This window comes from Stegodyphus dumicola, chromosome X1 (genome assembly GCF_044657685.1).
Source record: "Stegodyphus dumicola isolate Sdum_Otavi_A_Nest chromosome X1, ASM4465768v1".
In the NCBI taxonomy this organism is placed as follows: Eukaryota; Metazoa; Arthropoda; class Arachnida; order Araneae; family Eresidae; genus Stegodyphus; species Stegodyphus dumicola.
Window position 1 is genome coordinate 396771 of NC_140780.1, and position 26539 is coordinate 423309.

The following is a 26539-nucleotide window of genomic DNA, read 5'->3' on the forward strand; positions in this document are numbered from 1 at the left end:
TCGGTCGATTCAGGTAGTATCTTTAACTCGCGAGTAACGATTGCCAGGTGAAGTTCACTATACCTTTAGGGTCACCATCGAAAATTCGTCTGATAAATTAACATGAATGAGGTTTAACAAAATCGAATCTCTTTCTCCTATTTATTTCTGAAATGAAAGGTTTCTTTCAAGCTGCCCTTACGTAATAACTTCCTCCATGTCAGCCATTACGTAGAGTCTGTACACTAAAAGTTTGATGTGAAGTATTAGCAACATCTTTGGCCAACTGCATATAATGAAGAAATTAATTTCTTAACTTCTTTGATAATGTAACGTTTTCCTTTGGAGAAAACATTTGGAAGTCGTCCACTGGGGTGGGAAAAAAATTTCTATTTTCTGTCGATAATGTCTCTTTGAATTTTTTGACAACACTTCTAACAGTTCTAATACTTCTTACGTCCAGTTTTGTTCCTGGTGAATCTTTCCATGATGGTAACTTGGCGATTTTTTGGCGAAAAATTGGCGATTTACCCTGCTACAGCAACCTCCTAGTTTTCCTTTGGACGGCATTTTGTTTTCACGAAGTAAAGGCATTTTTTTTAACTCAACATTTTTTCCAACAATCTACTAGCCGAATTACGCTTATACTAGAACTTTTATGGAACAAAAATGCTTAATCATGACGAAGATTAGGTGCGAAATTGGGAGATAGTGAAGAATCGCAAACTGCTTGCCGCGTTTTTAAGAATTGCACATACACAGTATCCATGTACACGTCGATCTATTTTCACTTAAAAAACATCCCAGAATCGCACAAAAATGGCATTGCGCACACTCTTGATTCTATCTATCGACCTATTTTCACTTAAAAAGTCAAAGCAAATTGACAAAAATCCAATTCTTCTTACTCTTGTAAAAAGCGCCAAACAAATAAGTGGGCGATCCTGCACTTTAGCAGCAAAATTGTTTCTAAGTATTATTACTTAAAAAATCACGACCGGAATTTTCCGGAAAATGTCACATTACATGTGTCATGATCTTTCATTTCTCTGAGACGAAATAATCTGTGATTCGAATTGTGCACTTCTCAGATTATTGCTAAACTCCTAGCTAGTAAGCTTTATCGCCTTACCAAAATATAGCCAAACTACCTGTTACCATATTCTTAAGATTAGCCAAAAAATTGCCCCAACTGGAGTGGGAATGGGAAAAAATTGTCCCAACAGGGGTGGAGAAAAATTGCCTCAACTAAGGTGGGAAAAGAATTGCTCCAACTGAGGTGAGAAAAAATTGCCCCAACTAAGGTGGGAAAAAAAATTGCCCCAACTAGGGTGGGAAAAATTGCCCAACTAAGGTGGGGAAAAATTGCCCCAACTGGGGTGGGGAAAATTGCCCAAGAAAGGTGGGAAAAAATTGCCCCAACTACATTTCCCCCTTCGCAATAAAGGAAATGCTTCATAATTTTAGCTGGTCATAAGGAACACAAGAGGTAATAAACATGCAAATCTAATAAAACTTTCGTTTTAATATGCCTTTCATAAAATATACAACAAAATCGTAAATTTGGATGTCAAAAATATATTGCCAAAGATCATACAACAAAATGAGGAAACAAAATTTAACATTTTGTGTTTATACCTTTTGCACTCATAACGGCTTGTAATCTATTTCTCATAGAGAAAACAGAAGTTCTGGTTGTTGAGAAGGTTCTATTTGGAAAAACCAAATTCCTGATGGAAATTCTGTGACACTCGTCCAGGAGTTCCAGTCCTCATTATACAAGTTCATTATTAGGAAATTTTATGTTTACTGACTTCTAGGTCCAATTTGTGCCATAAATATTAGATTGAATTTATGTCGGACGATTCAGGTGGTATCTTTAACTCGCGAGTAACGATTGCCAGGTGAAGTTCACTATACCTTTAGAGTCACCATCCAAAATTCGTCTGATAAATTAACATGAATGAGGTTTAACAAAATCTAATTACTTTCTCCTATTTATTTCTGAAATGAAAGGTTTTTTTCTAGCTGCCCTTACGTAATAACTTCCTCCATGTCAGCGATTCCGTAGAGTCTGTACACTAAAAGTTTGATGTGAAGTATTTGCAACATCTTTGGCCAACTGCATATAATGAAGAAATTAATTTCTTAACTTCTTTGATAATGCAACGTTTTCCCTTGGAGAAAACATTTGGAAGTCGTCCACTGGGGTGGGAAAAAATTTTTTATTTTCTGTCGATAATGTCTCTTTGAATTTTTTGACAACACTTCTAACAGTTCCAACACTTCTTACGTCCAGTTGTATTCCTGGTGAATCTTTCCATGATGGTAACTTGGTGATTTTTTGGCGAAAATTTGGCGATTAACCCTGCTACAGCAACCTCCTAGTTTTTCTTTGGACGGCATTTTGTTTTCACGAAGTAAAGGCATTTTTTTTAACTCAACATTTTTTCCAACAATCTACTAGCCGAATTACGCTTATACTAGAACTTTTATGGAACAAAAATGCTTAATCATGGCGAAGATTAGATGCGAAATTGGGAGATAGTGAAGAATCGCAAACTGCTTGCGCGTTTTTAAGAATTGCAAATACACGGTATCCATGTACACGTCGACCTATTTTGACTTTAAAAAAATCCCAGAATTGCACAAAAATGGCATTGCGCACACTCTTGGCTTTATCTATCGACCTATTTTCATTTAAAAAGTCAAAGAAACTTGACAAAAATTCAATTCTTCTTACTCTTGTAAAAAGCGCCAAACAAATAAGTGGGCGATCCTGCACTTTAGCAGCAAAATTGTTTCTAAGTATTATTAGCTAAAAAATCACGACCGGAATTTTCCAAAAAATGTCACATTACATGTCTCATGATCTTTCATTTCTCTGAGACAAAATAATCTGTGATTCGAATTGTGCACTTCTCAGATTATTGCTAAACTCCTAGCTAGTAAGCTTTATCGCCTTACCAAAATATAGCCAAATTACCTGTTACCATATTCTTAAAATTAGCCAAAAAATTGCCCCAACTGGAGTGGGAATGGGAAAAAATTGCCACAACAGGGGTGGGGAAAAATTGCTTCAACTAAGGTGGGAAAAAAATTGCTCCAACTGGGGTGGGAAAAAATTGCCCTAGCCGGGGTGGGAAAAAATCGCCCCAACTAGGATGGGAAAAATTGCCCCAACTAGGGTGGGAAAAAATAGCCCCAACTGGGGTGGGAAAAAATTGCCCCAAATGGGTTGGGAAAAATTGCCACAACAAGGCTGGGAAAAAATTGCCCCAACTAGGGTGGGAAAAAATTGCCCCAACTGGGGTGGGAAAAAATTGCCCCAACTAAGGTGGGAAAAAAATTGCCACAACTACTTTTCCCCCTTCGCAATAAAGGAAATGCTTCATAATTTTAGCTGGTCATAAGGAACACAAGAGATAATAAACATGCAAATCTAGTCAAACTTTCGTTTTAATATGCCTTTCACAAAATATACAACAAAATCGTAAATTTGGATGTCAAAAATCTATTTCCAAAGATCATACAACAAAATGAGGAAACAAAATTTAATATTTTGTGTTTATACCTTTTGCTCTCATAACTTTCTCATAGAGAAAACCGAAGTTCTGCTTGTTGAGAAGGTTCTATTGGGAAAAAACCAAATTCCTGATGGAAATTCTGTGACACTCGTGCAGGAGTACCACTCCTCATTATACAAGTTCATTATTACGAAATTTATGATTACTGACTTCTAGGTCCAATTTGTGCCATAAATTTTAAATAGAATTTATGTCGGACGATTCAGGTGGTATCTTTAACTCGCGAGTAACGATTGTCAGGTTAAGTTCACTATACCTTTAGGGTCCCCCCGGGGGTCGACGTAAAGAACTCTGCGAAGCTACTGGCTAGGATCTGTACCTAGGCAGTCTCGGCCACGGGGGTATATCATTTTTGAACTTGGCGGTTCCAGAACCCCTGAGGGAAGACTGTTTTTACGGTTGGACCAAAGGGGGGAAAGGCTATAGGCCACTGGGCAGGTGGCGTCGCTTGCGAGCCATGGTATTGGTAGCGGTAATGTGGTGGCTATTCGACTACGACTCTGGTATTCTATGTCAAACCTTCTGCTTAGCGGACTGCCCGGTAGTACTGGTAGGGGCGCAACCGACCGGTAGAGCGGCCAAGATTATAGGACCACACCTCATGGTGGTCTCGGTTCGCGGGGAGTGGTGACCCCCGTTGACCTGTTCAGACGTGAGGAATGAGAGCAACTTTTTGATCCGTCGCCCGTAAGTGTGGGACGAGGGGGCGGTGTATCGTTACATTTCTAAGCTCTTCGTGGGCACTTTAGTCTGTTAAACCACCTCCCGCCTGATACGGAGACATTGACGGTGACAGACCCGGTAGTACGGTTGGAAGGCGACTGTGGAACCGGTAAATTTAAATACTTTTAGGGTCACCATCCAAAATTCGTCTGATAAATTAACATGAATGAGGTTTAACAAAATCTAATAACTTTCTCCTATTTATTTCTGAAATGAAAGGTTTCTTTCTAGCTGCCCTTACGTAATAACTTCCTCCATGTCAGCCATTCCGTAGAGTCTGTACACTAAAAGTGTGATGTGAAGTATTAGCAACATCTTTGGCCAACTGCATATAATGAAGAAATTAATTTCTTAACTTCTTTGATAATGTAACGTTTTCACTTGGAGAAAACATTTGGAAGTCGTCCACTTTTAATTTTATTTTCTGTCGATAATGTCTCTTTGAACTTTTTGACAACACTTCTAACAGTTGTAACACTTCTCACGTCCAGTTGTATTCTTGGTGAATCTTTACATTATGGTAACTTGGCGATTTTTTGGCGAAAATTTGGCGACCAACCCTGCTACAGCAACCTTCTAGTTTTTTGACGCCATTTTGTTTTCACGAAGTAAAGGCATTTTTTTTAACTCAACATTTTTATCCAACAATCTACTAGCCGAATTACGCTTATACTAGAACTTTTATGGAACAAAAATGCTTAATCATGACGAAGATTAGGTGCGAAATTGAGAGATAGTGAAGAATAGCAAACTGCTTGCCGCGTATTTAAGAATTGCACGTACACAGTATTCATGTACACGTCGACCTATTTTCACTTAAAAAAATCCCAGAATCGCACAAAAATGGCATTGCGCACACACTTGACTTTATCTATCGACCTATTTTCACTTAAAAAGTCAAAGAAAATTGACAAAAATCCAATTCTTACTCTTGTAAAAAGCGCCAAACAAATAAGTGGGCGATCCTGCACTTTAGCAGCAAAATTGATTATAAGTATTATTAGCTAAAAAATCACGACCGGAATTTTCCGGAAAAAGTCACGTTACATGTCTCATGATCTTTCATTTCTCTGAGACAAAATAATCTGTGATTCGAACTGTGTAATCCTCAGATTATTGCTAAACTCCTAGCTAGTAAGCTTTATCGCCTTACCAAAATATAGCCAAACTACCTGTTACCATATTCTTAAGATTAGCCAAAAATTGCCCCAACAGGATTGGGAATGGGAAAAAAATTGCCCCAACTGGGGTGGGAAAAAATTGACCCAACTGGGGTGGGAAAAAATTGATCCAACTCACGTGGGAAAAATTGCCACAACTGCGGTGGGAAAAAAATTGCCCCAAATAGGGTGGGAAAAAACTGCCCCAACTGGGTTGGGAAAAAATTGCCCCAACTAGGGTGGGAAAAAAACCCGACTAGGGTGGGAAAAATAGCCCCAAATGGGGTGGGAAAGAATTGCCCCAAATGGGGTGGGAAAAAATTGCCCCAACTAGGGTGGGAAAAAAATTGCCCCAACTAGGGTGGGAAAAAATAGACCCAACTGGGTTGGGAAAAAATTGCCCCAAATACTTTTCCCCCTTCGCAATAAAAGAAATGCTTGATAATTTTAGCTGGTCATAACGAACACAAGAGATAATAAACATGCAAATCTAGTAAAACTTTCGTTTTAATATGCCTTTCACAAAATATACAACAAAATCGTAAATTTGGATGTCAAAAATGAGGAAACAAAATTTAATATTTTGTGTTTATACCTTTTGCACTCATAACGGCTCGTAATCTATTTCTCATAGAGAAAACCGAAGTTCTGGTTGTTGAGAAGGTTCTATTGGGAAAAAACCAAAGTCCTGATGGAAATTCTGTGACACTCGTGCAGGAGTACCACTCCTCATTATACAAGTTCATTATTACGAAATTTATGATTACTGACTTCTAGGTCCAATTTGTGCCATAAATTTTAAATTGAATTTATGTCGGACGATTCAGGTGGTATCTTTAACTCGCGAGTAACGATTGCCAGGTTAAGTTCACTATACCTTTAGGGTCCCCCCCGGGGGTCGACGTAGAGAACTCTGCGAAGCTACTGGCTAGGATCTGTACCTAGGCAGTCTCGGCCACGGGGGTATATCATTTTTGAACTTGGCGGTTCCAGAACCCCTGAGGGAAGACTGTTTGTACGGTTGGACCAAAGGGGGGAAAGGCTATAGGCCACTGGGCAGGTGGCGTCGCTTGCGAGCCATGGTATTGGTAGCGGTAATGTGGTGGCTATTAGACTACGACTCTGGTATTCCATGTCAAACCTTCTGCTTAGTGGTCTGCCCGGTAGTACTGGTAGGGGCGCAAACGACCGGTAGAGCGGCCAAGATTATAGGACCACACCTCATGGTGGTCTCGGTTCGCGGGGAGTGGTGACCCCCGTTGACCCGTTCAGACGTGAGAAATGAGAGCAACTTTTTGATCCGTCGCCCGTAAGTGTGGGACGAGGGGGCGGTGTATCGTTACATTTCTAAGCTCTTCCTGGGCACTTTAGTCTGTTAAACCACCTCCCGCCTGATACGGAGACATTGAGGGTGACAGACCCGGTAGTACGGTTGGAAGGCGACTGTGGAACCGGTAAATTTAAATACCTTTAGGGTCACCATCCAAAATTCGTCTGATAAATTAACATGAATGAGGTTTAACAAAATCTAATCACTTTCTCCTATTTATTTCTGAAATGAAAGGTTTCTTTCTAGCTGCCTTTACGTAATAACTTCCTCCATGTCAGCCATTCCGTAGAGTCTGTACACTAAAAGTTTGATGTGAAGTATTAGCAAAATCTTTGGCCAACTGCATATAATGAAGAAATTTATTTCTTAACCTCTTTGATAATGCAAAGTTTTCCCTTGTAGAAAACATTTGGAAGTAGTCCACTTTTAATTTTATTTTCTGTCGACAATGTCCCTTTGAACTTTTTGACAACACTTCTAACAGTTCTAACACTTCTCACGTCCAGTTGTATTCTTGGTGAATCTTTACATTATGGTAACTTGGCGATTTTTTGACGAAAATTTTGCGACCAACCCTGCTACAGCAATTTTCTAGTTTTTTTGACGCCATTTTGTTTTCACGAAGTAAAGGCATTTTTTTTAACTCAACATTTTTTTCCAACAATCTACTAGCCGAATTACGCTTATACTAGAACTTTTATGGAACAAAAATGCTTAATCATGACGCAGATTAGGTGCGAAATTGGGAGATAGTGAAGAATAGCAAACTACTTGCCGCGTATTTAAGAATTGCACATACACAGTATCCATGTACACGTCGACCTATTTTCACTTAAAAAAACCCAGAATCGCACAAAAATGGCATTGCACACACACTTGACTTTATCTATCGACATATTTTCACTTAAAAAGTCAAAGAAAATTGACAAAAATCCAACTCTTCTTACTCTTGTAAAAAGTGCCAAACAAATAAGTCTGCGATCCTGCACTTTAGCAGCAAAATTGTTTCTAAGTATTATTAGCTAAGAAATCACGACCGGAATTTTCCGGAAAAAGTCACGTTACATGTCTCATGATCTTTCATTTTTCTGAGACAAAATAATTTGTGATTCGAACTGTGTAATCCTCAGATTATTGCTAAACTCCTAGCTAGTAAGCTTTATCGCCTTACCAAAATATAGCCAAACTACCTGTTACCATATTCTTAAGATTAGCCAAAAAATTGCCCCAACAAGATTGGGAATGGTAAAAAAATAGCCCCAACTGGGGTGGGAAAAAATTCACCCAACTGGGGTGGGAAAAAATTTGATCCAACTCACGTGGGAAAAAATTGCCACAACTGGGGTGGGAAAAATTTGCCCCAACTAGGGTGGGAACAAATTGCCCCAAATAAGGTGGAAAAAAATTGCCCTAACTGGGGTGGGAAAAAATTGCCCCAACTAGGGTGGGAAAAAATTGCCCCAACTAGGGTGGGAAAAAATAGGCCCAACTGGGGTGGGGAAAAAATTGAACCAAATGGGGTGGGAAAAAATTGCCCTAACCGGGGTGGGAAAAAATTGCCCCAACCGGGGTGGGAAAAAATTGCCCCAACTGGGGTGGGAAAAAATTGCCCCAACTAGGATGGGAAAAATTGCCCTAACTAGGGTGGGAAAAAATAGCCCCAACTAGGGTGGGAAAAAATAGCCCTAACTGGGGTGGGAAAAAAAGTGCCCCAACTAAGGTGGGAAAAAAATTGCCACAACTACTTTTCCCCCTTCGCAATAAAGGAAATGCTTAATAATTTTAGCTGGTCATAAGGAACACAAGAGATAATAAACATGCAAATCTAGTCAAACTTTCGTTTTAATATGCCTTTCACAAAATATACAACAAAATCGTAAATTTGGATGTCAAAAATGTATTGCCAAAGATCATACAACAAAATGAGGAAACAAAATTTAATATTTTGTGTTTATACCTTTTGCACTCATAACTTTCTCATAGAGAAAACCGAAGTTCTGCTTGTTGAGAAGGTTCTATTGGGAAAAAACCAAATTCCTGATGGAAATTCTGTGACACTCGTGCAGGAGTACCACTCCTCATTATACAAGTTCATTATTACGAAATTTATGATTACTGACTTCTAGGTCCAATTTGTGCCATAAATTTTAAATAGAATTTATGTCGGACGATTCAGGTGGTATCTTTAACTCGCGAGTAACGATTGCCAGGTTAAGTTCACTATACCTTTAGGGTCCCCCCGGGGGTCGACGTAAAGAACTCTGCGAAGCTACTGGCTAGGATCTGTACCTAGGCAGTCTCGGCCACGGGGGTATATCATTTTTGAACTTGGCGGTTCCAGAACCCCTGAGGGAAGACTGTTTGTACGGTTGGACCAAAGGGGGGAAAGGCTATAGGCCACTGGGCAGGTGGCGTCGCTTGCGAGCCATGGTATTGGTAGCGGTAATGTGGTGGCTATTCGACTACGACTCTAGTATTCCATGTCAAACCTTCTGCTTAGTGGACTGCCCGGTAGTACTGGTAGGGGCGCAACCGACCGGTAGAGCGGCAAAGATTATAGGACCACACCTCATGGTGGTCTCGGTTCGCGGGGAGTGGTGACCCCCGTTGACCCGTTCAGACGTGAGAAATGAGAGCAACTTTTTGATCCGTCGCCCGTAAGTGTGGGACGAGGGGGCGGTGTATCGTTACATTTCTAAGCTCTTCCTGGGCACTTTAGTCTGTTAAACCACCTCCCGCCTGATACGGAGACATTGAGGGTGACAGACCCGGTAGTACGGTTGGAAGGCGACTGTGGAACCGGTAAATTTAAATACCTTTAGGGTCACCATCCAAAATTCGTCTGATAAATTAACATGAATGAGGTTTAACAAAATCTAATCACTTTCTCCTATTTATTTCTGAAATGAAAGGTTTCTTTCTAGCTGCCCTTACGTAATAACTTCCTCCATGTCAGCCATTCCGTAGAGTCTGTACACTAAAAGTGTGATGTGAAGTATTAGCAACATCTTTGGCCAACTGCATATAATGAAAGAATTTCTTTCTTAACCTCTTTGATAATGCAAAGTTTTCCCTTGTAGAAAACATTTGGAAGTAGTCCACTTTTAATTTTATTTTCTGTCGACAATGTCTCTTTGAACTTTTTGACAACACTTCTAACAGTTCTAACACTTCTCACGTCCAGTTGTATTCTTGGTGAATCTTTACATTATGGTAACTTGGCGATTTTTTGGCGAAAATTTTGCGACCAACCCTGCTACAGCAATTTTCTAGTTTTTTTGACGCCATTTTGTTTTCACGAAGTAAAGGCATTTTTTTTAACTCAACATTTTTTTCCAACAATCTACTAGCCGAATTACGCTTATACTAGAACTTTTATGGAACAAAAATGCTCAATCATGACGAAGATTAGGTGCGAAATTGGGAGATAGTGAAGAATAGCAAACTGCTTGCCGCGTATTTAAGAATTGCACATACACAGTATCCATGTACACGTCGACCTAATTTCACTTAAAAAAACATCCCAGAATCGCACAAAAATGGCATTGCGCACACACTTGACTTTATCTATCGACCTATTTTCACTTAAAACGTCAAAGAAAATTGACAAAAATCCAATTCTTCTTACTCTTGTAAAAAGCGCCAAACAAATCAGTGGGCGATCCTGCACTTTAGCAGCAAAATTGTTTCTAAGTATTATTAGCTAAAAAATCACGACCGGAATTTTCCGGAAAAAGTCACGTTACATGTCTCATGATCTTTCATTTCTCTGAGACAAAATAATCTGTGATTCGAACTGTGTAATCCTCAGATTATTGCTAAACTCCTAGCTAGTAAGCTCTATCGCCTTACCAAAATATAGCCAAACTACCTGTTACCATATTCTTAAGATTAGCCAAAAAATTGCCCCAACAGGATTGGGAATGGTAAAAAAATTGCCCCAACTGGGGTGGGAAAAAATTGACCCAACTGGGTTGGGAAAAAATTTGATCCAACTCATGTGGGAAAAAATTGCCACAACTGGGGTGGGAAAAAAATTGCCCCAACTAGGGTGGGAAAAAATTTGATCCAACTCACGTGGGAAAAAATTGCCACAACTGGGGTAGGAAAAAATTGCCCCAACTGGGGTGGGAAAAAAATTGCCCCAACTAGGGTGGGGAAAAATTGCCCCAACTGGGGTGGGAAAAAAATTGCCCCAACTGGGGTGGGAAAAAATTGCCCCAACTGGGGTGGGAAAAAATTGCCCCAACTAGGGTGGGAAAAAATAGCCCCAACTGCGGTGGGAAAAAATTGCCCCAAATACTTTTTCCCCTTCGCAATAAAGGAAATGCTTGATAATTTTATCTGGTCATAACGAACACAAGAGATAATAAACATGCAAATCTAATAAAACTTTCGTTTTAATATGCCTTTCACAAAATATACAACAAAATCGTAAATTTGGAAGTCAAAAATGTATTGCCAAAGATCATACAACAAAATGAGGAAACAAAATTTAATATTTTGTGTTTATACCTTTTGCACTCATAACGGCTTGTATTCTATTTCTCATAGAGAAAACCGAAGTTCTGGTTGTTCTGAAGGTTCTATTGGGAAAAACCAAAGTCCTGATGGAAATTCTGTGACACTCCTCATTATACAAGTTCACTATTACGAAATTTTATGTTTACTGACTTCTACCCAGGCAGCATGCATTCGTAAATTGCACGAGAAAAATACGTGCAATTTACGAATGGCCTTTCGTATAAAAAACGTTCAAGTTGAACGTAAAAATATCATAAAAAGTGTCCAGTGGCAATTACTAAATATTTACGTATATTTTTACGTTTTACTATACGTAACTTTTACGTAAAATTTAGGTATATTTACGCGAGAGACTACTGTTCATTCGCATCTTTTACGTATAATATACGTAAATTTCAGGGATTTACGTATATTTTTAGTAAAAATTTACGTATATTTATCGCATATACGTAAATCTCAAATTTTTGCTTCACGTATGCGTATATATTTAGTAAAAATTTACGTAAATTTCCCCGATTTTTTACTGTATATAAACGTATATATTAGGTAAAAATTAAGGTAGATATTCCCCGTATTTTACGGTACAAAAACGTATATATTTGATAGAAATTAACGTACATATTTCCCGTAATTTACGGTACAAAAACGCATATATTTGATAGTAATTGACCTAAATCTTCCGTTTTCTTTGCATATGCGAATGACTGGTAAAAATTTAATCCGATGTATTCTCCACTTTACTGTGTATAAATGCACATTTTTTGGTAAAAAATTTGCATAAATCTCGAATTACCTTTTCACTGCATTTTTCATAAAATGTACTTATTTTAATCTCATATTTTTTATATAAATCTAGGCAAAAATTTTCTGTATGCTATGATTAAAAGGTAAAATAATTTTTATATCAAATTCTTACATATCTGCCTTTTAGTTATGTACAGCTATACGGAATATATATAACTGGAAAATTTAAATGCACTAGTAAATGCAAAAAAAAATAAATAAATAAATAAATTTCTATTAAAAAATTACGTAACACTTAAAGGCTGAAAATGACTTTTAATATTTCATTTCAAAGTGACTACAAAATATGCAATAAATTTAGTAAACATCAATTCTGTGTTTTAAATCAATTAATGCCATCGTTCATTTGCATTCAAAAATGTATTGCCAAAGATCATACAACAAAATGAGGAAACAAAATTTAATATTTTGTGTTTATACCTTTTGCACTCATAACGGCTTGTATTCTATTTCTCATTGAGAAAACCGAAGTTCTGGTTGTTCTGAAGGTTCTATTGGGAAAAACCAAAGTCCTGATGGAAATTCTGTGACACTCCTCATTATACAAGTTCACTATTACGAAATTTTATGTTTACTGACTTCTACCCAGGCAGCATGCATTCGTAAATTGCACGAGAAAAATACGTGCAATTTACGAATGGCCTTTCGTATAAAAAACGTTCAAGTTGAACGTAAAAATATCATAAAAAGTGTCCAGTGGCAATTACTAAATATTTACGTATATTTTTACGTTTTACTATACGTAACTTTTACGTAAAATTTAGGTATATTTACGCGAGAGACTACTGTTCATTCGCATCTTTTACGTATAATATACGTAAATTTCAGGGATTTACGTATATTTTTAGTAAAAATTTACGTATATTTATCGCATATACGTAAATCTCAAATTTTTGCTTCACGTATGCGTATATATTTAGTAAAAATTTACGTAAATTTCCCCGATTTTTTACTGTATATAAACGTATATATTAGGTAAAAATTAAGGTAGATATTCCCCGTATTTTACGGTACAAAAACGTATATATTTGATAGAAATTAACGTACATATTTCCCGTAATTTACGGTACAAAAACGCATATATTTGATAGTAATTGACCTAAATCTTCCGTTTTCTTTGCATATGCGAATGACTGGTAAAAATTTAATCCGATGTATTCTCCACTTTACTGTGTATAAATGCACATTTTTTGGTAAAAAATTTGCATAAATCTCGAATTACCTTTTCACTGCATTTTTCATAAAATGTACTTATTTTAATCTCATATTTTTTATATAAATCTAGGCAAAAATTTTCTGTATGCTATGATTAAAAGGTAAAATAATTTTTATATCAAATTCTTACATATCTGCCTTTTAGTTATGTACAGCTATACGGAATATATATAACTGGAAAATTTAAATGCACTAGTAAATGCAAAAAAAAATAAATAAATAAATAAATTTCTATTAAAAAATTACGTAACACTTAAAGGCTGAAAATGACTTTTAATATTTCATTTCAAAGTGACTACAAAATATGCAATAAATTTAGTAAACATCAATTCTGTGTTTTAAATCAATTAATGCCATCGTTCATTTGCATTCAAAAATGTATTGCCAAAGATCATACAACAAAATGAGGAAACAAAATTTAATATTTTGTGTTTATACCTTTTGCACTCATAACGGCTTGTAATCTATTTCTCATAGAGAAAACCGAAGTTCTGGTTGTTCTGAAGGTTCTATTGGGAAAAACCAAAGTCCTGATGGAAATTCTGTGACACTCCTCATTATACAAGTTCACTATTACGAAATTTTATGTTTACTGACTTCTACCCAGGCAGCATGCATTCGTAAATTGCACGAGAAAAATACGTGCAATTTACGAATGGCCTTTCGTATAAAAAACGTTCAAGTTGAACGTAAAAATATCATAAAAAGTGTCTAGTGGCAATTACTAAATATTTACGTATATTTTTACGTTTTACTATACGTAACTTTTACGTAAAATTTAGGTATATTTACGCGAGAGACTACTGTTCATTCGCATCTTTTACGTATAATATACGTAAATTTCAGGGATTTACGTATATTTTTAGTAAAAATTTACGTATATTTATCGCATATACGTAAATCTCAAATTTTTGCTTCACGTATGCGTATATATTTAGTAAAAATTTACGTAAATTTCCCCGATTTTTTACTGTATATAAACGTATATATTAGGTAAAAATTAAGGTAGATATTCCCCGTATTTTACGGTACAAAAACGTATATATTTGATAGAAATTAACGTACATATTTCCCGTAATTTACGGTACAAAAACGCATATATTTGATAGTAATTGACCTAAATCTTCCGTTTTCTTTGCATATGCGAATGACTGGTAAAAATTTAATCCGATGTATTCTCCACTTTACTGTGCATAAATGGACACATTTTTTGGTAAAAAATTTGCATAAATCTCGAATTACCTTTTCACTGCATTTTTCATAAAATGTACTTATTTTAATCTCATATTTTTTATATAAATCTAGGCAAAAATTTTCTGTATGCTATGATTAAAAGGTAAAATAATTTTTATATCAAATTCTTACATATCTGCCTTTTAGTTATGTACAGCTATACGGAATATATATAACTGGAAAATTTAAATGCACTAGTAAATGCAAAAAAAAATAAATAAATAAATAAATTTCTATTAAAAAATTACGTAACACTTAAAGGCTGAAAATGACTTTTAATATTTCATTTCAAAGTGACTACAAAATATGCAATAAATTTAGTAAACATCAATTCTGTGTTTTAAATCAATTAATGCCATCGTTCATTTGCATTCAAAAATGTATTGCCAAAGATCATACAACAAAATGAGGAAACAAAATTTAATATTTTGTGTTTATACCTTTTGCACTCATAACGGCTTGTAATCTATTTCTCATAGAGAAAACCGAAGTTCTGGTTGTTCTGAAGGTTCTATTGGGAAAAACCAAAGTCCTGATGGAAATTCTGTGACACTCCTCATTATACAAGTTCATTATTACGAAATTTTATGTTTACTGACTTCTACCCAGGCAGCATGCATTCGTAAATTGCACGAGAAAAATACGTGCAATTTACGAATGGCCTTTCGTATAAAAAACGTTCAAGTTGAACGTAAAAATATCATAAAAAGTGTCCAGTGGCAATTACTAAATATTTACGTATATTTTTACGTTTTACTATACGTAACTTTTACGTAAAATTTAGGTATATTTACGCGAGAGACTACTGTTCATTCGCAACTTTTACGTATAATATACGTAAATTTCAGGGATTTACGTATATTTTTAGTAAAAATTTACGTATATTTATCGCATATACGTAAATCTCAAATTTTTGCTTCACGTATGCGTATATATTTAGTAAAAATTTACGTAAATTTCCCCGATTTTTTACTGTATATAAACGTATATATTAGGTAAAAATTAAGGTAGATATTCCCCGTAATTTCATAATTTTAAATTTAGTAAAAAACTGTAGCAAACAGTTGTTTACTAAATAACACTTTAAATTATTTGCTTTTCTGAAGGACATTTTCTTATGCCATGTAAATGAACAATAGCATTAATTGATTTAAAACATAGAACTCAGGTTTACAAAATTTATTGCATATTTTGTAGTCACTTTAAAATGAAATATTAAAAGTGATTTTCAGCCTTTTAGTGTTATGTAATTTTTGAATAGAAATTAATTTTTTTGCATTTAAATTTTCCAGTTATATATATTCCATATTGCTGTACATACCTAAAAGGTGGATATGTAAAAATTTGATATTAATTTTATCTTTTAATCATAATATGCAGAACATTTTTGCATAGATTTATATAGAAAAATAAGAGATTAAAATAAGCACATTTTACGAAAAATGCAGTAAATAGGTAATTGGAGATTTATGCAAATTTTTTACCAAAAATGTGCACTTATACACAGTAAAGAGGAGAAGACATCGGACTAAATTTTTACCAAAGTCATTCGTATATGCAAAGAAAACAGGGAAGATTTAGGTCAATTATTATCAAATATATAAGTTTTTGTACCGTAAAATACAGGGAATATCTACGTTAATTTCTATCTAAAGTACAATATAGTTAATTAACAAATTCAGTAAACGAATGTAGCACAAAAGAAAACATCATACGTTTAGATTATTTGAATGAGTGTGCTAAATTTTAAAATTGTTAAATATAGACCAGGAAATTGTAGAAAACTTACCTTTTCCAATAGTTTACCAAGTTGACTTTGTTAATTTCCTTGAAGATGAATGTTTAATGTCACAAATATTTCATTCATATCTTCAGATAATACACAAATCTATACATATTTATTTATGAAAATTCAGTTTATCCCAAACATGTTAAAGAAAATATTAATTTGCATGCAAGTTAATCAAGTAACTTCTGTTTTAATTACACACATAATTATGATATGTAAAAATTTTGCATTTATCAGTCAATCTTGCAATGTATTGTAATCTATTATTGTTGTCTTTTTCAGTTTAAAATCTTATAAATATATTAGATCAGTACTAAAAGTTCACCTCTACAAAAGAAATGCTTTACTGAGGTATTTTTAAAAAGTTCCCTTTTACAATGTATCTGTTAATTTCATAAATAAGTTCATAAAATTATGCAAATTCAAAATTACCTAAATATGTTCTTTATTTTATCTTATATACCAGATAAAATTTTAAAAAGTTAATTTGTTTAGGAATATTTAAGTTTTTAAATATTTATCTCGTGACTTTTTCTATAACATCATTATAAATATACATGTTGATGTGCACATACCAATTATTTTTTTTTCATCAAATAACTTTATGGTATTAAATGATTTAAAAAGAGGTAACTGGATAAAAGAAAGCAATTAGAAGTTGGCTAATTTTTTATTAATTTGTTGTCAAATGCTGTGCATTTTAGATTATGCTCATATGATGACAATGAGTTATTTAAATTATAAATTTATTATGAACATATCCCACATAAATTAACAAGTCTAAAATTTCAAGTTGTTTGAAGTATTATGAACTGTAATACTTGCAAAAGAAATACACATGAAATTAATTTAAGAATTAGGTTTATTTTACAGGTATTCGAAAACTGCAATTACTGTTAAACAATAAAAACTAACATTAAATCTGAAGAGCATATTTTTTTCAATAATAAAATTCCACATAGACTTCATGTAGCTTCGCCATATTTTTTCCATAGTTCGCTGTCTTTAATATCCTGCTCGATTTTTGTAAAAGTGAATTCTTTGTCACCCAATGTTTTGAGAACAGCTCCTAAACAAGAAAAAGAAAAATCTGTAATAATTTCACACTTCAGATGTTTTCAGTTTTTAAATATAGTTGAAGTATTAAAAGATGCATATAAAATGCACTGAGTATTTCATATTTAAAAATTTACATTTCAGTAATTAAAAATTTAATTTCATACTATCACACAGTAAGCTTCAATTATATACCTTACACAATGCCTATAATTTCAAGTAAAAAATACTTAAGATTTGTTTAGAACTGCAAGGTTGAGAAAGTCTTTAGTATTTAAGTACATGACTTACTTAATTTTGTATTAATTATATTGCATTAGCCTTTTCAATTTTACTCCTACATATAGTAAAGAATATTCGTTTTCTTACAGATAACTTTTTCTTAAATAAAGAGTAAGCAGAAAACTAATCACAACACTATATACATATAACAGAATACTTCATAAACATATACATGTCATTAACATACGTATATGCATTAACAGGCTATTTTACACATTTCAATAAACCGGAAACCAATACGCAATCAAAAGTATTATCAGTAAATTCCTCCAAAATCAGAGCAAAAATCTTTATGATAACAATGGCATCTCAGTTTGCAATATAAAATATTTCAAGTCTACATTCATGTGCATTCTAAGCAAACAGAAAGCTGAATAACAATAAAATTATAAATACCATAAAAAAGTTAAGAGCCACGTAGAATGATAGCAAGACTAAATGAAGTCTTCCTTCAAAAATCAATTTAAATTCAAAAATTTGCCTTCCTGTTTAACATCTCAAAATAGAGTTACTGCTTACACTAACTAAATTTTGTCACTTCTGTTGCACTAAAAATTGTCACTTCTGTTGCAGGAAATATTTGCTGCAAACTTTGTATGCAAATAATCCAGTGAAAAACTTTTAACTGTGGCTTGAATATTTTCTTTATTAAATAAATGAAAAATTCCCACATAATATTAATTTATGATCCACATGAAGCTTTTTACCTCTACCATATCATGCAGCTATTTTAAGATATATACTCTCATATAAAAGCCACAGAATTTTTTTACCAATATTAATATAGTATAAATCATTAATAAATCTTCTAAAAACAGCCCCAAAATTTCTGAATTTGATACCCAAAACATAATTCTACGTAACTGTTAATGTATGCATTTGCTTGCACATACTTAAAATGAATTATACACACAAAAACTTAACATATTAACTTTAAATTCTTAATTAGCAGGATGACTCAATTAAGGCAAAATATGAAAGAAATTTACCTGATGGAATAGTTGTAAAAGATATATTAAAAAAAAGCTAATATTGTTTACCTTACACATGGCAGAAATTGAGTAAACTGTATGCAGATGGATTATTTATTAGGAATAGAAGTTAGATCAAAGTACCAAAGTCACACTAGGGCTTTAACCATTTGGGTGCAAAGAAGCATCTCAATTTAAAAAAGAATAATTTTAAAAAGCTAATAGAATTTTATAACTTTTACAATCTAGTACAAATATTAGACACATAAACCACACTAAATGCCATTATTTACTTGCATATTTTCCTTCTTTGTGTACTTTACTCCTTAATTTTTCAGGATATGATTTAGAAACAGAGTTATGGTAAAAATGTATACTGGTAAAAAAAAATATTGCTGAAACTGATAAGTCCTTTGAATTATATACTATAGTGCAAAGAGGGATGGAATATGTGACTAAATATGATAAATCAGATTACAATAACATTAAACAAATAACATGAAAAACTGAAAAAAGAAATTTTATTTGAAATTATTTTTTAACTCATGGAAAGACAGACAGTATTTCCAACTTATTAAATTCAATTATATTTTACCTTCGTCAAACCAATATTGGTAAGAGAGTTGTTGTACTTAAAATCGGTGCTAAGCTAAAGCTGCTTTCTTGCCTAATTTTATACTATTGAAAATACCGGTAATTGTCAAAGTTATTCGTACTCAATATGTGTAAGATTATTAATGAGCTGCCAAACCGCAGTTAACCATCTAATATACTACATTCAACGTTATTATTTTTCTTTTTGAATGTCAGGTTTTCATTATTTCTGCCAATATATCTGTAACAGGACATAAAGATTGAGTTAATGTAGAATAGAAAATTACCTTGCAAGTTAGCACCTTTACCTTAGTGGCAGTACTTCATTCTCTAGAAAAAACATTTTAAATTATTATACTTAAACAAAAAATTCATATTTGTTACAGCAAAACATCATTAACACAATAAACCAGAGTTGAATGCAAATCTAGTTTAACTTCATTCTTGAAAACTAGTTTATTACTTTCAATTTAATTTAAAAATAATAAAAAGTAAGGTACGTATTATGATGACTACCTAGATATCTCGCCTAAACTGGCAATCCTTGTAGGTTATACAGGTTAACCCTAACATAGGTTATAGAGGGCACTAAGATAGAGAGTATTAATCCCACACTAGGGACTCTAACATTTGGTAGGAACAGTTTGAACAGTTATACGTGTTTGTGCACTTGTAAGTTAATTGTTTTGACATTTAACGTGAAAATAATTATTTCAAGATGCCTCGCAAGAAGATTGTTGCCTCAGATAGTGCTGCAAAGAAAAATAAGGAGGCCATGGCCGCTGATATCAAGAAAGAAATCATAGATAAACATAAGCATGGTGACGGAATTGGCAAAGACTTGCGGCCTTTCAACATCGAAAATCTATACTATTCTGAAGAAGCAGGAAGAAATTAAGAAACCTGATGCAGCCAAAGGAATTATCGTTTCTTCCAAGCACTATAAAAGTACTCCTAGATGTTGAGAAGCTGTTGTTGGTGTGGATTAATGAGGAGTTAAAATGTTGGTAACAAAGTTAAACTATTGTTATATTATTTACCAGTGTTATTTATTAGGAAAAATTGACTTGATTTTAAAATGTTGATATTTTTTGGGGTGTGGAACGGGTTAACTGAATTTCCATTATTTTCAATGGGGAAGCTTGTTTCTAGATACGAGAAATTCGCCATACCAGTTGAATGCTGGAACGAATTAAACTCATATCTCGGGGTTCCACTGTAGATATGTAAGCATGTGTATATGCATGTATGCGCATATATGTGTAAAGTATACACATACATACATAAAGAATATATACATGCACACACGAGCACCTACATTTAAAAATGCATGCATATAAACACACATTTCTGAATCTGGTCCTGATAACAGAAGAATACCTACATGAATCATAGGATTTACATTAATCAGTTTTATTAGAATTCTTAAATGCAGAGGATTTACATTAATCAGTTTTATTAGAATTTTTAAATGCAGAGGATTTACATTAATCAGTTTTATTAGAATTTTTAAATGCAGAGGATTTACATTAATCAGTTTTATTAAAATTCTTAAATGAAATCTTCACTATCCGAAAATTCAGTTTCATTTCCGGCTGAAACTGTATCAGGACAATCTCATTTATATTATTTCCCTCTAATAACTGAACATTTTGAAAACCTTTTCTATTCCATGGAAAACTAATGCTAAATTAAACATACATTTTCTAAATCTGAAAATTTTAAGTTAGCTTAGAAACTGTAATCATTCTTTAAAAAGTTTGATTTATGCAGATGTTAGATCAATAAAATTACTTTCCTGTGGAAAAGTAATATGGCATTGAACAACACGATTTTACACATCAAGATATACTGAGTGAAAATACCTGAAATGTTTTATTTCTTGGTATCTCTGCAAGAATTGTATAAATAAGACTACCTCCCTTTTAACAAAAAATTTTTTAGTAAATACTATGAAGAAAATTGGTTACATTATTTACAGTTCATAATTAATAGAAAATAAATCATTTCTTAGCTTATCAGAATTTATTTTTATCACATTCATAAACAGTACTAATTTAAACAAACATACCATTATGATTTCAATAACTATGAAATAGAAAATCCAAATCTGCATCTTTGATGGTCTAGTAGATTGGACGTCCCGTTTACTACAATTCAGCAGGGTGCTGACTCCCCAGAGTGTAATATATATATATAATTAATTTACAAGGGAAAAAGCAACAAAAATATAAACAATTTCTTGGTTTTATATAAGCATTTCTGCACATTTACAATTTTAATTTTTTTAACTAGCTAGTTATATCAAAATACATGATTTAGTAAAATATAATTCAAATAATTTAAGGTATTTTAGATCAAATACTAATTTTTTCATGCAAGTCTAATAATCAACATAACTATCAAGTTTTTACTTCGAAAATTATGTTTAGAGCACCTTGAAGCTGCAGTAAATAGTAATAAATTTATTCAAAACTGAAAGTAAAGCATTCCTCCTACTTGATCGGAGCGTAGGTAAATAAATAATAGTGTTAAATGCGAATTAAAACCGATAATTATAAATAAATAATAATGTTAAATGCGAATTAAAACCGATAATTATAAATAAATAATAATGTTAAATGCGAATTAAAACCGATAATTATAAATAAATAATAATGTTAAATGCGAATTAAAACCGAGAATTATAAATAAATAATAATGCATAAATGCGAATTAAAACCGATAATTATAAATAAATAATAATGGTAAATACGAATTAAAACCGATAATTATAAATAAATAATAATGTTAAATGCGAATTAAAACCGATAATTATAAATAAATAATAATGTTAAATGCGAATTAAAACCGATAATTATAAATAAATAATAATGCATAAATGCGAATTAAAACCGATAATTATAAATAAATAATAATGGTAAATATGAATTAAAACCGATAATTATAAATAAATAATAATGTTAAATGCGAATTAAAACCGATAATAATGTTAAATGCGAATTAAAACCGATAATAATGTTAAATGGGAATTAAAACCGATAATTATAAATAAATAATAATGTAATTAATTATTATTTTTATATGTTTTTTTCCCTTTTGCTTTTTATTTCTTACATATATACGGATAATTAAATATAATAAGAAGATTAATTATTATTTTTATGTTTTTCCCTTTTGCTTTTCATTTTTTACATATATTGTTCGTAATTGGAGTTTCAATAAAAAAAATTTAAATTCCCTTTTGCTTTTCATTTTTATTTTTAGAATTAAAACGGATAATTAAATAAATGATAAATTATTAATGTAAATAATAAATTAATGTATGTAAATTCGGTGTCTCCTACTTGATCGGAGCGTACGCAAATAAAAAGGCGACCCACCCTTTAAGGAAATGTTCCTCTTTTTGCAATCACAACTCGAAAATTATAAATCAGAGAAGTAACTAGGCAGGATTCTGATACTTAATTTGGAATGAACTTTGCAAGTCATTCCGTAGCGTTTAATTTTTTTCATATCTTGAATCTCTTACTATCATTAAATAAGGAAGAAATTGCAGGTTTAAATGTATAGTTCTCACAATGTAATAAACGACAGTACTTGCAACCTGTGCAGTCGCACGAAGAGGCATGGTTAGGGACAGAAAAAGTTTGGATTTAGAAGTACGATTGACATTACCAAACGGCAAAGTTAAAGGCAGATAGATTTTTTCTCTGTTATTTACACTAATAAGCGGGAGGGCAAGAACGCCTTTCTAATTGTTATTTGAAATTAAATTTTACAATTTACTTTACTTTTGCTTTTAATTTACTTTCTACAGCATTCAGTACGTGAAACCGTCAATAATAATATAATAATGATAATAAAAATGGTATCACACAACTAAAAGTATATACTACTTCGTAAATTTCGATAAATTAATTACTGAAAATATTAAGCATATCAATGGCAGCGTTGGACCTAATAGTTTTAAGTTGCATTTCAACATTTGAAAGAACGCGAATTACATTGCTATTTTCACCACACAAACGAATGGAATATTTCAGAAAAGAATTCTCCCCCGTTATTACAATATTTCAATAATTTTCGCAAATTAAAAAATTTATTTAATACGTTTTAATAATAAATGAAGCGATTTTCACTCATATAATCCCTTTGTACATTACTATCTTTCATTTCAGAACCACTGCATAACTTTTCTAAGACATAAATAGCTTCCGTTAATATACGTTCCCATACATTATATTTATTTTTTTTATATTTTTGTCTTAAATAAATTAATGATAGATAGATAAAAAAATTGATACTGCTTAATTTATAAGCAGCGTAAAAACTGGAAATCTGAGGTCATTAATTTCCGAGGCATTAACAGTTTTTCAAGATGCAAATAAAGCAGATAACAATAATCATAAATATTAATGCTCCTAAAATATATCCGCATTTCCTAACTGATTTTTGCTTTTTGATCCACCACAAACCTATTTTCATTAAATGAAGTTTTGCGCATTTCTCTGCAAAGTACGCAAAACTTGTTTCATACAACTTTATTTTAACTAAACGTTATACTTGTTTAGGAAAGTATAAAACAAGTATTTATGTGTACTACTTTTAAAATCCATGTGACAGAGTGTGAGTTCTCATCTTGAAATATACGTTGTGTCGATGAGCTTAACTACAAATTATTAAACATTTCTGGCAAAATGCCAAAAATTAAAAACAAAATTTTTTAAACACGTCCTGCGCTCTATCTGCAGGATCTATCAATCAATCAATCGACACGACAATCGAAAATCAATCGACTTGAATGGAGCTCACCAACATGTAAAAAGCCGTTCTATTAATATGCAAGATATGAGAAAGAAGTTTGAAGACATTATGAAAGAAGCAGAGTTTTGAATATACAATTCTTGTATATTCACAAAAATACAAATATACAAATTTTTGTGTATAAAATAAATGGGACATAGAAACTAAATTTGAAAAATAGAAGAAAATAAAAACAAGAAAATATTGATGAGTTATGTGAGGATAACAGGCTTGAAAATTCCTAAATGTCTTTTAAAGTAACAGTTTTTTATGCTGCTCTCGACATTTTAAATACTCAGTTAAAATACAGAATGACTGGAATAACAAAAATCGCAATGATGTTTTCATTTTTGGAACTTAAATTTCCGTATTTGTCATTGTTAACAAATACGGAAATTATTAATAACTAGCGGGCAAGCCCGCTTTTAATTGTTGACGTGTATAAGAGTTCCTATGTTAAATATCACCGTTATGCCATAGTTGGACCGAACTACCAGGGTTCAGCGGTTTTGCGCGGGTTCCCCCTGCTTTATTCCCGTGCGCATCCAGAAGATACTGCATACACGTCACACATGCGTAAAATCACGAAAACACCTAAGCAGGCAGCCCGCTCGCCGGGATTCGAACTTTGGACCGAACTACCTGTGTTCAGCGGATTTGCGCGCGCTTTATTCACTTGTGCATCCAGAAGATACTGCATTCCCAATACACATGCGGAAAATCACTGAAACACATATAGAGTCAGCCTGTTGGCCGGGATTCAAAAGTTGGACCGAACTACCAGCGTTTAACGGTTTTGACCGGGTTACGCCTGCTTTATTCACGTATTCACCCAGAAGATACTCCGCACACAATACACATGCGTAAAATCACGAAAACACCCATGCAGCCAACCCGCTAGCCGGTATTCGTAAGTTGGACCGAATAACCAGCGTTCAACGGTTTTTCGCGGGATTCATCCGCTTTATTCACCTATGCATCCAGAAGATACTGCATACACGGTACACATACGTAAAATCACCCAAACACCCATGGACCCAGTCTGTTTTCCGGGATTCGAAAGTTGGACCGAACTACCAGCGTTAAACGGTTTTGCGCGAGCTGCACCCGCTTTATTCACGCATGCATCCAGAAGATACTGCAAACATCATACACATGCGGAAAATCAAGAAAACACGCATTCAGCCAGCCCGTTAGCCGGGATTTGAACGTTGGACCGAATTACCAGTGTTCAGCGGTATAAGCGGGCTGTGCCCGCTTTATTCACATATGCATCCACAACATACTTCATAAACGTTACACATGCGGAAAATCACGAATATTTGTCATTGTTAACAAATACGGAAATTATTAATAATGTTTCAAAAATACAGAAAAAAATATAAAGAAGACTTTGCTAATGTACTGGAAGTACAACTTTTATTATTTATAAATACTTTCAGAACAGATATCCAAAATTTGAAATCCGTTAAGGATTTAGCTAAATTAGCAATGGTAAAATACTATGACATGACAAGCAGTTAATCGGGAGTGCAATTAACTTATATTGTATTTATCATTCATTATCTGTAACCAAAGCCACGAGCGAGAGGTCATTTTCAATAATAAAAACATATTTAAGAAACACTATGATACAAGATCGGTTGTTAAACCTATCACTATTGAGCGTTGAAGTTGACATGGCTGTGAAAATGGACGTCCAGGTATTGATAAATAATTTTGCGGAAATGAAGGTTAGGAGACGCAAATTTTAATAAAAAAGATTTTTGTCTTTATGATGAATTTCGGTCACCAGTGTTATAATTACACTTATTGAGGGGGGGGAATTAGAGAAGAACAGCAGTACGGGCTGAGGGAAAATTAAAAAGAAACAGGAAAAATCTTTAGCATTCATGTTTTTTTATAAAAATGTATTCAAGTAATTAAGTGTACCAAAAGGATTTTTAAAAGGACAGCAAAAATATTACATATTTTCTACTAAAATTGTATATTCAAATAGTTTTCTTTATGAAGTTTATGATAAATATGTTTTATATTTAACAAATGTACTTGTATATTATTGCATAAATTATGTTCGTAAGTTGAGTAAAATCACAGAGTACTATCTATTGATGTAATATTTTTTCTGTAAGTTTATCAATTATCTTGTCTGTCAATATCAATTATCTATCACTCACACGCACGCACACAAAAAGTCTTAAATTACAGAATTAAAATCATCTGACGTCAAATACCCAGACTAAAGCAAATTTGCATTTCACCAGTTAGCAAAGGGGAAATATTTTCCTTTTTATTCTTTCTTCATATTACATAACTTTCAAATGGTTCCCTGAGAACGTGCTTTTATTTTTTAACAATTAATCCAGATGTGATAAAAATCATGAAAACATTGGCTCCAGGAATCCTTGATTTTTTTTTTTTTTTTTTTTTTTTTACTTTTCACGTTTTTTTTCTTTAGTTTAATTTTTATTTTTAAGCACATTAAA

The 26539-nt window shown here is 33.1% G+C and overlaps 1 long non-coding RNA gene across 2 annotated transcripts; it reads right to left on the reverse strand.

Annotated features, from left to right (window-relative positions):
* Window positions 1-17188: 17188 nt before the first annotated feature.
* On the reverse strand, window positions 17189-21919 carry LOC146993031 (uncharacterized). 2 transcript variants are annotated; one of them, XR_015038616.1, is made up of 3 exons: window positions 21319-21919; window positions 19535-19577; window positions 17189-17413 (listed from the first exon to the last, which is right to left on the reverse strand). It is a non-coding gene; the product is annotated as an uncharacterized LOC146993031 (long non-coding RNA). The 2 variants fall into 2 exon arrangements; XR_015038615.1 differs by lacking the exon at window positions 21319-21919 and having other exon boundaries at window positions 19535-21312.
* Window positions 21920-26539: the final 4620 nt, after the last annotated feature.